The sequence below is a fragment of the Aegilops tauschii genome, chromosome 2, assembly GCF_002575655.3.
Source record: "Aegilops tauschii subsp. strangulata cultivar AL8/78 chromosome 2, Aet v6.0, whole genome shotgun sequence".
In the NCBI taxonomy this organism is placed as follows: domain Eukaryota; kingdom Viridiplantae; phylum Streptophyta; class Magnoliopsida; order Poales; family Poaceae; genus Aegilops; species Aegilops tauschii.
In genome coordinates this window covers 576,198,363-576,211,363 of record NC_053036.3, presented here as the reverse complement: position 1 = coordinate 576,211,363, position 13,001 = coordinate 576,198,363, and positions in this window count along the sequence as shown.

Here is a 13,001-nt window from a genome sequence, read left to right as displayed (position 1 = left end):
GAAGTTATCCAAGTCCTGTTCATCTGTTAGACATACAAATTAGTTCTTCTACTAGATATTACAGGAAAAACTTATATGCTTTTTTATGAAGTCCAGAAAAAAAATACCTAGGTCGATGTCTAAAGCTATGGCAAGATATTTGGACGAGCACATCTAAGTAACCAAATATATGTAAAGCTAATTCAGCAAACAGATTTGAGTGCCAAATTATGGCAGGCTGTTTCAGCAGTCAATGAGGCCGAGCACACAGCCATCGAACTATCGAAGGCCATCGCAGCAACAAAGATCGAGTATAAAACGGTGTAGAGCTATTTCACCTAACAGATTGGCTACTAGACCATGGAAATCTACGTCACAATAAATATATGGCAGGATATTTTAGCAACTAATCAGCCTTGGCATGCCATCTCAGCTAAATACATTGAGTGCAGAACAGGGCAAGGAAGCTTCTTAAGCAGAGCATATTGACAGTAAACTACTTCGGCAAACAGTGAGATTAACAGCGTCTATCAGCTAACATTCAGCGCTACACCGACATGAACGGGGCCTCAGTCTAGAATGCGCGTACCGTGGGAGAAGCTGACCGCCGTGCATCTCCACATGAACGTCCCCAGCGGTGGCGGCGCTGACCGCCGTGCGCCTCCACAAGAACGTAGCCAGAGGTGGCGGCGCGGCTAGAGGACGGCAGTCTACGAGAGCGTACTGTGGGAGCGAGAGGATCGCTGAACCGCGGCGCCGACGTATCGGCGCGGCGGGGAGGGCGGCTTTGGCGGAGCGAATGGAGTGGAGGGGGACAGGGGGGAGGGGGGTTTGGGAATATTATTGGCTAGTTGGCCGAAGGGCGGTTGAATCGGATTTGGGGGGAATTTTTGGGTGTGGGGCGGGGGAGGATTTTCGCGCGGTGGGCGGGGGGAGTTTGGCGCATGGTCGATTTCTCCAAGTGCAGTCCCACGTGTCAGTGAAGAGGCAAGCCGAAGCGCATTCCGTTTGCGTGAGCCGTGTGCAGGACCGAACGTGTGTGGGGTGCAATGCGACCGCGACAGGAGTGCTGTGAGTGTACCACCTTTTTTCCTTTTAAACTAGGTGCTTCGCCCCCTCAAAAAAAAATTGTTGCTTCGCGCGATCCATCGATACTACTACTAGTAATCCGGTAATCCCGACTAAAACGGCGCGGCCGGGTCTTTTCCCGCGCGATATGCTGGGAGGTTGGCTTAGTTGGGTTTTTTAGGACGAGTAATGCTACACCTACGTAATCCCAGTTACGTAATTAACGTAATGTGAAACGTGTGAGCTGTTGATTGTAGATTGGGGGGAGGGAGGGGCCCACCACCATGAAAATCAGGGGAGGAGAGAGAGAGGCAATTTACGTTAACCCTTTCGTAGGTTCCCGTAGATGTTGAAAGATGTGAAATGCGTGAATGTGTAGTGGACATACTATTGGAGTGCCTAAGATAATTTGTGTATGTATAGACCCTATGGTGTTTATTTTACTTCGCATGTTAGATTTGTCTCGGTTCAATAAAAAGCAGAGTTGGTGATGATGGTGTGCTTCTCATCGTGCAATATAGACCGTCCGATCTATATCTAACGGATAGGAAGGAAACTATGACAATTTACCCGCACTCCTCTCCACATTTGCAGATAAGGCTTTCCCTCGTTCATCCTTTTCTTCCACAAGATCTTGATCTTCGGTGCAACGCACGGGCATCTTGCTAGTACTCCTACAATATGTATATTATTGTGAAAGTTCATATACACCGGTCGAGATTAATGCAAACACGGCAGAGTTTCATTACATTTTGAACTTTTATAGGACAGAAAAATAAAAGAAAGCCGACCCTAAGGGCCTGTTTGGGACTGCTCTGCTCTTTAAAATTCAACTCTGGTCCAAAAAACACAAGCCAAACAGGGGTAGCTCCACGATATGCTGCTCCGCAAAAAACTAGAATTTGGGGTATAGCTCCTAGTTTTTATGACGCTCCTCAGGGGATGCTTCAAAAAACTCTAGAAGCTGGAGTTGGGTGGAAATTACCCACCACTGCCACCAGTAAGTGGATACCCCTTCGTTTCTCCGCCCTCAACCAATTAAATAGATCCTTTCCACCAAATTTCACATTCTTGAAGCTGGAGCTAGATGGAAGCCAAACATTATCTTTGGTAGTGCTACAACTTCTGCTTGAAACTGCTCCAAAGTGAATTTATTGGAGCGAAACTGATTTTGATGAAGCGGAGCAGTCCCAAAAAATCCCTAAACCTATTCTACGGCGGCGACCGACGTCCTCCATCTGCGATCTCAATGTACGGGGGCGGGGTTCAAGACCCGTGAAGTGAAGGTGCGGTCTTCGGCGAGGAAGAGTAGAACACGGGATACGGACCGGCCAGTTGGCACACCATGCCCTGCCGCCTCCCATGCCGTACTCATCCTCGGAGGAGTCCCCGACCTCGGCTGTGTCGGACATTGGACGGCGGCAAGTAGGACGTGTGGCTGACGGTGCTCCCGTCGTCGGCCGCCAGCGTGGCCACCGCTTGTGCGGTCGCGCCCGCGTCCGGCTAGGCCGCTATTGCGTCGCGAGAGGCGACTTGAGCGAGGTCGGCGACCTCGAGCTTCATCCCCGAAGACAAGCTCTCCCGCAGAGCGTTCGCACTTGCGGTCATGGCGGATGTGGTGCCAGGTAGGAGGATGATGTGCTATGGTGTGGAGGTTAGCTGGGCGTTGCCGCTTTTAGTAGCGCATTCCGGTGAGGCCAAGCGTCCGGGTGTGTCATTAAGCCGCCGGAGTTGGTTCCTCGGGCACCGAGCCTCTTAACGACGACATACGAACGGACGACATGAATGTGTGCGGCTGGCGCCGGCTGGGAACGCACCGCGCGACGGCGCGAGGGACGAGGGTTTTGGTGTGCCAGGGTAGTCAGCTGCGGTCATGGCAACGTTGGAGAAGCCCTTTGCTCACATGCGATCCCCGCATGTCATTGAAAAAGCAAGACGACCCGGCATGGTCTCAGGTCCAGAGGATGCAGTTGGCCGCGCTACACCACTCCGCGGATGCGTCACGGCGCCCCATGCATCCTCGACGAGCCGGGTGTTGGGGTGTGTTTGGATTGTGGCCAAAGTGCACCTTACCAAAATTTTGGTCATGACCCAAAGATTGGTCTTTGTTTGGATGGTTGCCATTTTTTTGGCATGCCAATGAACTCTAGCCAACTCTAGTTCATTTTTCTTGCCAATGTCGGCCAAATCATGGGCAGCCAATACCTCAACCAAAATTTTGGTCATGACCCAAAGATTGGTCTTTGTTTGGATGGTTGCCATTTCATTGGCATGCCAATGAACTCTAGCCAACTCTAGTTCATTTTTCTTGCCAATGTCGGCCAAATCATGGGCAACCAATACCTCAACCAAAATTTTGGCTACCCAATGCTTTGATGGGGCAACCTGGTCGTGCCACAGCACTAACGCCACCCTCGGCACACTGAAACCAAACATACCGTTGGTCGTGCCACAGCACTAACGCCACCCTCGGCACACTGAAACCAAACATACCGTTGGTCGTGCCACAGCACTAACGCCACCCTCGGCACACTGAAACCGACCATGTCTAGTGACGATATGAGTGTGTCGCTCACCACGGTCGTCGTGTCCAGAGGTGGTGCTGGAGCTGCGCCATGTTGTTGGCCCCAACGACCCACATGAACGGTTGTCGGTGGCGAGGAGGTCGTGGGCCAGCTCCTCCATTGGACTAGTCTGTGCTACGTCGTCCCGACGGGTGTGCCCCACATGTCGGTTTCCCTGTTTTCCCGGCCATATTCGAGCGTCAGTGCTCCGCATTGCGCATTAGGCCTTTCACTATGTAGGCCAAGCGAGACAACTTATTGTTTATTTGAGCCGTTCAAGTATAATCATGTGGCGTTTGCTTATTTCTCATTCCTCTCCAACCCTCTTCTCCATCGATCATGTCGCCCTCCAGTCGAGTCCATCCTCCCGCATACCTCATTTGAACATTCCGCCGAGTATCATTCACATGTACCCACCCTAGTCCTCTTTCAATAGATCTCCGGACCCTGAGATGAAATCGAGAGGGAACGAGTGGGGGCACGTGATACCTAAGGTGGATTCAAAATTTTGAACCGGTGATCATAGCATCCGCAAATCATATATAAAGGGTATTCAATGTTTGTTTCGTTTTTGAACATACAATATACTCCCCCTATCCTTTCTAGTTTACAAATCAGTTCTATGTGTAGTCAAAGTATCTCTACTTTGATCTAAAAGGTATCAACATTCAACAACGCCCAATCAATATTGTTAGATTCGTACATAGTCCTAGATTTGTACTCAAGATGGTTTCCAATTTGACTATTGACAAGATTAATAGTACATGAGATGTATAATGTGAAAATTATATCATTGGAAACTCCTTTCACATACGAATTTGACTGTATGCTTTGTGTAAGTTGCATCTCATATATTATTACTCTAACATTTGGTCAAAGTTAGCCTCGAAAAACGCATTAGAACCTGTATGCTTTGTGTAAGTTGCATGTCATATATTATTACTCTAACATTTGTGTAAGTTGCATGTCATATATGATTACTCTAACATTTGGTCAAAGTAGTATAGTGGAAGTGGATCCTCTGACGTAGGTATCCCTGCCTTATCCTCCCTTTCAGTCACTTACTGGCGGACCCCATGCTTTCTAGGCCCCGCATGTCAGTTACTCAATGGGTTCGTCCACGTCAGGGGATCCTCATCCGTAGTATACTCCCTCTGTTTTGATTTACTCCGCATAAATCGGAGGGAGTGGTGGTATAATAAATGATGCGGGCGGGGGAGGGGGAGGGGGAGGGACGTCGGTTTGCTCTCAACTGCGGTCCCACAAGCGAGCGAAAATGCAAGACGAAGCGCGTTCCATTCGGTGAGCGACGTGGAGGGTCCAGTGTGCCGGGCTGCAACGCGAACGCGACAAGAGCGATGTACAGTCAAAACCGTTTGGCCGGTCGTCAGCGGAACCACTATTCACACCACAACCTTCGCTGCTCGGCCTACGCCAGCCACTGCCCTAAAACCACACCAAATCTCCAGCCCATTCCCCCACCTTTCGATCCCCTAGCCCGCATCAAGCGTCCCCTAGTTCGCCGGTAAGCCATAGTGCACCACAAGATCACTTACTACAAGATGCTGACGCCGGAGCGCCGCGCAGAAATCGCGGCGGCTGTCGGCGCCACAGACCTCCGTTCCCAAGCTCGCTTTGCGGCAGGCCAATCCCCGAGTTCTCTGGAGCCGAGCTACGAGGAGGAGGAAGCCGATCCAATGTTCATGCCGGAGGTCACGGCGCAGAAGGCCCCCGATGGGTATGAGACGATGGACATCGACTTCGTGCCGGCGTCCGTGTCCCCCATGGTGCAGGCAGACCAGCGGTTCAACATGGCGATACTAAAGGAGGACCGGGAGGCAGAGGTTCAAGTCGACGCGGAGCGCGCGCATGCCGCTGCCATCGAGGCTCTCCTGCGGGCGGAACCGGATGTCGTGGATGTGAACCGGGCGGCGGAGGCTCAACTTGAGGCGGAGCGCGCGGATGCCGCTGCCATCGAGGCCCTCCTGCAGGCGGAACCGGACGTCCTGGACTTGAATCGGGCGGCAGAGGCTCGACTCGATGCAGAGCGCGCAGATGCCGCTCTCATCGATGCCCTCCTGCAGGAGGAACCGGACGTCCTGGACTTGAACCGGGCGGCGGAGGCTCGACTCGACGCGGAGCGCCCGGATGCCGCTGCCATCGAGGCCCTCCTGCAGGCGGAACCGGACGTCCTCGACTTGAACCGGCTGTGCTCTCGTCCGTGCAGAGCGCCCGCACGCTCCGCTTGAACGAGTAGCTGGAGGCCGAGGACGACCACGGTGCGGAGACACACGGTGGGGAGAACGAGTAGCTGGATATTAATGTCATTGGTTGCTAACCCCATCAATTTTGACTCGATTAGTGTTAGTGGCCCTTTGCAAATTGTAATTTTGATATACTAGCCTTGTGTACACAAAAAATGGAGGTAGTAACTATATTTGACTTCCTTCCCCATTGCGGTGACGTCGACGATATCTTTTTTTTGGTGGTTTGGCGAAGTGCGTTCGACGGAGAACACCATTGAGGGAGACCACGGTAAGTCGTTCGCAAGTGCCGCCTGCAAGCCGAGACAACCGCCTTATTTGCATCCAGGAAGTCCTTTACTAGTACTACTAGGAGTACTAGTGCGGTGAGATGGTTTCTCGAAGAAGACGATGGAGAAGCGGAGTCAGCGAAGAGTGAAATGATGGTTGCTTCGTCCGTGCTTTTGTGATTTGACGCCTCACTGCTTTGTGATTTGTGATAGAAAGGACAGGGGAGTAGACTCTATGCTCTATACTGTACTACATGCGTCCAAGCATGGGAGAAAGAGGAGAGACGTTGCATTTTTCTATTCCTTCAATCAATCAATCAGGGAGCTTCGGTTCCATCTTTTTGGCTTTGGCAACACCGTCCACAATGGTTCCCACGATGCCAAAAGCTATTTTCACATTTGGCTACACATTGTGGATGCCCTTAACCGTACCACTTGGTTTTGCTCCTGTGTTCTATCTATACAAATCTCAATTATATTGATCTAAAAAATTATAGAATCAAGATTAGTAAAAAGGAGGTGATTTTGCCGCGCGGATGGCGGGGGAGGTTTCTTATTTGAGCAATGCTACATCCACGTAATGGTTTACGTAAAGTTACGAACTGATGTGATGTGGGACTATTTGATTGGATTAAAGGAGAGGATTAGGCCCACCCCACCTGAAAATCAGGGGGGGCATATATAGATTAGATGGAAAGTATACGTAGCAGCTACGTAGCCCTTTGTAACTCTAGGATTAGGCTTCTTATTTTCGGAGGACGTTGTAACATCCCAAAATTCTAAATTTTGGAATGTTATAATAAACAGATAGATTGGATTGATTGTCTGATTGATTGACTGAAAGTGAGTGGATTTCGAAATCTTTTGAAAGTTAAATGAGAGGGAATAAAAGGACTTTCCCAAACTTTCATTTTTGCTTTTATGATCTCCATGAATTCAAACTCTTTTCACCACAAAACCCTGGAGAGAAGATGACATGACTTCTTCCATTTATTTAAATGAAAAGGGGTGTTGAAAATATTTGAATTTCATTTGAGAATATTTCCAATTTTGAAACTTTATGCAACTCAATGATTTTCATGAGAGAAGATAAAATGACTTCTTCAAAACAAATGAAATATGAGTTGGGAGTTTCAAAGGATTAAAATCAAAGTCCCATTGAAATTATTTCAATATTGGAGTTATTTGAGTTTTATTCAAATTATTTTTCTCCAAAAATAAAATATACAGAAAATAGGGTAACATGATTCCCTACATCAGAAAATTGGAGAAAAACAAATTTGAAATCATTTTAGTATTTTTAAAATGATTTTTATTGGATTTTATTAAGGCAGCAGCACTATTTGATTTACTAAATTTGTGTGGATTTTATCTGACTCTACAAAAATGTCCACGTTGTAGGAAATCTTTTTCTGAAAATTTTGATATATTATATGCCTATATAATATTTTTATTTATTTGGTTTTATTATTTTGTTTGGCTGGAAAATCTTAAAAAAAAATTCTTCTTCACCGGACCGGGCCAACTGGGCCGAAGCCCAGCCAGCCGGCCCAATCACCGCGCCGCCTACCTCCTCGCGTGCCCGTGCGGGACTCTCGCCGGAGTCCGCCGCCCCCACGGCGCCCGTCGCCCCCTCCTCCACGCCACCGCGCCGCCCCTCCCCCCCTTTAAATAGCGCCGCCCCGGCCCCTCTCTCTCCCCTCTGCTCGCGCCGCCGTGCCTCCCGCATCTCGCCGCCGCCGGCGAGATCCGCCGAAGCTCCGCCGCCGCGCCACCACCGCTCGCCTGCGCCGCCGCCCGTGCCGCCGCCCGTGCCATGCCCCGCGCCGGAGCCCCCTCGCCGCCCTCGCCGCAGCCCCGCGCCATCGCCGCCTCGCCCCGCTCGCCGGAGAATGCCGTCACCGCCGTCGGCTTCCCTCACCCGAACCGGTAAACCACCATGCCCGGTTTATTTGGTTTAGGGTTTAGGTTTTTTTCCGGTTTTCCGTTTTAAAACCCGGTTTTTCTTTTAATCTAGTTATTTAGTGAACGTTCGCTGGTTAGGGTTAGAAAACGAACATTCGTTATTTAGTCCTTTTCTTTTTCTGTTAGTTTTACATCAGGGACCTAGCCGTAAATATTTTTATTTGCAGATTAGTCCCTGATTTTCAAACGACCACATCTTTTTACTCGTTTGTCCAAATCCAACGAAACCAACGCCCACATCTTCGTTATGATCTCCTCTATCCAGTAAAACAACTTAAACATGTTTTTGAAAGTTTTAAAATTTGAATTCAAATAGATTTGTATTCAAACTTCTTTTGCTCATAACTTAAGTTCCGTAACTCCGTTTGAGTTGATTCTTTTTGCAAATCGAAGCTCTTGACCTAAAACTTTCTGATAAGGCCAAATTCACATAATTTTGGTACTGTTAGAAATCGTTTTATGTTGCAAGAGTTAATTGCTTGGTTTTGAAGTTTTCCGAATTGTTTTCCTCGTTCTTTCTGATCTTTTGAGTGATTGCTTATGTGTGGTTACCATTGCTTGCTTACGATAGATTGACCGGAGTGTGACGAGTAGATCTATCAAGAGTTTTGAGTGCGAATCATCTTCATCATCATTGCAGGCAAGTTCACACTTTGATCATACCCCGTTCATACCCAGTTTTTATTGCATTAGATCTTTTTCCTCAAACACATTGCATGATTAGGATCTAATTAAACTGTGGGTATTGGGAAGTAGTTGAGGTAGTACCTATTACCTGTTTCACCTATCAAACCCTTGGGAGTTACTTCTATGTTGCTTTTATTATTGCCATGCTATGCTCGTAGACGTGGATTTGGGGTTTGAGTGATATCCATGACAGATGTGAGATGTTTATTAATGGTTCAACTTAAGGTGGCAACTAAAACTCACATCTGGGTGGATTGAGGCACCTGGAGAACCCAGTGTTGTCTGTATGTATAAGGTCCGCCACCCAGGCTCAAAGGGATCATAAGATTATTCATGCTAGAAACTTCCGTGTGCAGCCGCAAGCTATTATGGGCTCTAGCATAGCTGAGTAGGTTACAGGATCTCTTGAAGAGGTGGACTAGCAGATGTAGGGGAAAGTAGGTGTACCGGTCCACCCGGAGTAAAGAGTGATTGTTTCTGAAAGACTGTGTCTCGGTCATCCGTTTCTCAAACATCATGCAGTGCGAGAATCAAGCGGAGGCGATCGAGTCTTGTGGGGAAAAGTGCACAAACCTCTGCAGAGTGTACAAACTAATCATGGTTAGCCGTGTCCCCGGTTATGGACATCTTGAGTATCTAGTTCTTGGATTATCCCGTTGATCTCATCATATTCCTTTTAATTAATTTTGCTGGGTTAATGATGACACTTAATTGGGATTGAGTTGGAGGTACCTTCTCAATGTTTCACAACCACCATGATAGTTAAATAAAATTTATTCCTTTGAAGTAGGGAAAAATTGGCTTTTCGCAAAAACATTATAACCATAGAGCTTTTCCACCAGCCATATATGCATGTAGTGATAGCCTTTGTTCATCATTTCTCTATGGTGTGAATTTGCCAGTACATTCAATGTACTGACCCGTTTTCGGGCTGCAACGTTTCATGTTGCAGGATATCTTACGACGAGTAAGTGGTACGTTAGGGTTACGATTTCTACACTCAACTTTGCCGTTGGTGTTGATGGGAATCCACAACCTTGTTACTTCCGCTATTTTGGATTGAGGTAATAGTATTTACGTTACTTTTTACATGTGATTTACCTCTGTTATAAATCCTCGAGTACTGTGTGTGTCAGCATACCGATCCAGGGATGACACTTAAGCACAGAGACTTGATCCATTCGGGTCGGGTCGCTACAAGATGGTATCAGAGCACATGTTGACTGTAGGACGTGACCCTAGAAACTGTCAAGCCCATAGGAAGGATTTCTCTAAAACTTTCCTTTTCAAAAAGATCTTTTACCTCTCTTCTCTTCTGAGTTAATTCAAATATTCCCTTTAGTGAGACCATATCCCTTTTCCCTTTTGACCACACGAAGATTCAGCTGATGAGACCACTTCAAGAAGTACAAGATATCAGGACAACTAAGACCATTCAGAATAAAGAGGATCTTTACCGTGCATTATGATAATGGAAACTACAACGGTTGAAGATTCCGAAGACTGGGAGAATTTGAAGGCTCTGAAGAATTGCCAGATGTGTATGACCTAGGAAGGTTACCCTTATGGAACTTGGCAGACTATGGAAGCTGTCAATACTCGAGAGCAAGGTGTATCGGAGAAAGACCGAAACATGGAGAGTTAGAAACTCAAAGTTTTGTCAAGGAAACCCTAAGGCAGGAGATATCAACTATGGAATGATAGCTCATGGTAATGACAAGAGCAGAAACACGGATACCCATGAGGTTATCGCACGCTTATGATATTGTCACCGTGTTGAGTTAAGTATGCATATGCATGGAAGGATTGGATGGTAGAAGGCTGATGGAGCACCTATCAGCAAGATGAAGTTTTAACTTTAGACCGGTGTATCACCAGGATCCGGAGTATTACATCAAGAAGTTTAGGATGGACCTGCAGGAAGCAGTATTCGACAAGTAAGCATTTCGTGAAGGACTCAGGACCCAGAAGTTGAAAGTAGCCAAGCTGGAAAAGCAAAACCTCGAGATAACGGAGACTCGTCAGGAACTGAAGGACAGTAGGATCAGGGTTCATGTCAAGGATGTTAAGACCCAGAAGTTGGAGCGCAACTCCAGAAATATTAAAGGACGTCATGAGAGACTTCGCGTCAACAGAGATTATTTGGCAAAAGAACTTGAGAAGGACAAGCATGATCGGAAGAAGCCATTGGAGGCATGAACAAGACTTGGAGAGTTTGATGACATTGAAGACTTATTGACCTTTAGAAGACCAAACCCCTGTTATACCTACGTTAGATGCGACGTTTGTGAGCTGTCATTTGTTTGTTGTTTTTCCGACAGCCACAATAAAAATCTGTCTTTTCAAAAAATTTGTTTGTACTATGTGCATCCCTCTCGACCTCTCTTATCTCACCCCAAACCCGTGGACCCAATAGAGGATGAATGGAGATGAGATTGTATTTTCTGGACCGACGAGTCAGTTGGAGACGGACCGATGGATTCAGAACATGGAGGATCACATGAAGAATTACCCTATAGTCGGAAAGGATATGACCCGGCATGCTCTTCAATGTTTTGAAAGAGGTGCTGCTACTTGGTGGAGGATGTACCAAACCATCAATGGATGGCAAGGAGTAACCACTTGGAAAGAATTTAAGTGGACTCTACAAAGATCTCGCCTTGTGTCCCAGAAATTGAGGCCTTATGGAAAGGATATGAAGAAACCTTGTGCAGACAAGCCTTGTGGAGAAATAGGACACAACCATAAGGAACACAAGGATGAATGCCCAAATTGTGAAGGAAGTCACCCAGCTGAAGAATGCCCAACTAGGCAGATCACTTGTTTCTTGTGTGAAGGGACTACCCACTACCCTGCTCAGTGTCACATCTACCCCATGGTACAAAGGACCGTCCAGTAGAAGAAAGAAGCAATGAAAAGAGCCCTCATGGAAATTTTAGAGGAACCTGTGATGAAGGAAGAGGTGGAGGACACACCCAAAGAAGAACAAATTAAACCCTGCACCAAGTCATGCTATTCATGTGGAGAAGAAGGACACATCTCCCAAAATTGTCTGAATGGGGATTTAGTAGAATTCCCGACAGAGGAAGTAGAGTATGACCCACAGGAAATAGAAGCCCTGATTGGAACGGAAAAGTCCAGGAAGAGAAGTAGATTGGATCTCAGGAACAACCCAATTTCTACAAAGATAGACCTGAGTCATGTCACATGTTTCAGGTGCAAAAATTCAGGACACTACTTCAGTGATTGCCCAAAAAGGGAAGATGAGGACCCCAGGAGGTTGTATAATCACAAGGAAACCTCGAGATATGTCAGAAGTAATATGTTTCCGTTGTGATGAAGCAGGGCACTTTGCCAGAGAATGCCCCAATGAGACGGAGAGTTGTGGCAAATAGTTGAGTGCAACGAGAAATGTAGTAGTAGTGTGGACATTTCTTGTATTAGTGAAGAGTCGGATTGAGGAATGTAATGGAATGAAGGAGATTGTAATAATTTGAGAATCAATAAAGTTAACATCATTGATATTGATTTGGATTTTATGAGTTGTTACTCTATGAAGAAACATTTTGACCATTTTCGAGGATATGAGAAATATGGTCTATGGAAGATTGTGCATTTTAAGGGTGGTCGTACCCTGTGAGGAAACTTGACCCTTGGAAAAGGTAATGATATTCCACGAAGTGGATTTCGAACAAAATAAGTATGAGTTTTATCTCGATATGTTGGATACCCCAAGAATATGAGGGTATGGAGTATTATTGGATGTAAAGGAGGTAGTCTATGAAATTGGAGACGGAACATGTCTTTGTGTGTTCCCTCTGCAAGGAGTTGAACTATTTGGAGTTAAGGGAAAATTAGCCCCGAGAATTGTAGGACCATACCGAGTTTTGGAACGTATGGGAGAAGTGGCCAACAAATTGGAGTCACCCGAAGGAATGTCATGAGTTCATGATGTGTTTCACCTTTTCCCAGTTGAAGAAGTGCCATGCAGAGATGGCCAATATTCCCCAGTAAGGACGCTTGACCCTGGAAAGGATAATGATGTCCCACGAAGTGGAGTATGGACTTCATAGTATAAGTTTTTTTTATCTCGGTATGTGGGATATTCCCCGAGGATGAAGAGATGAATTACTATTGGATATAAAGAGGTATGATGTTGGAAATATGTACCAATGGAAATTCCATGATGAGTCTGAGTAATCATG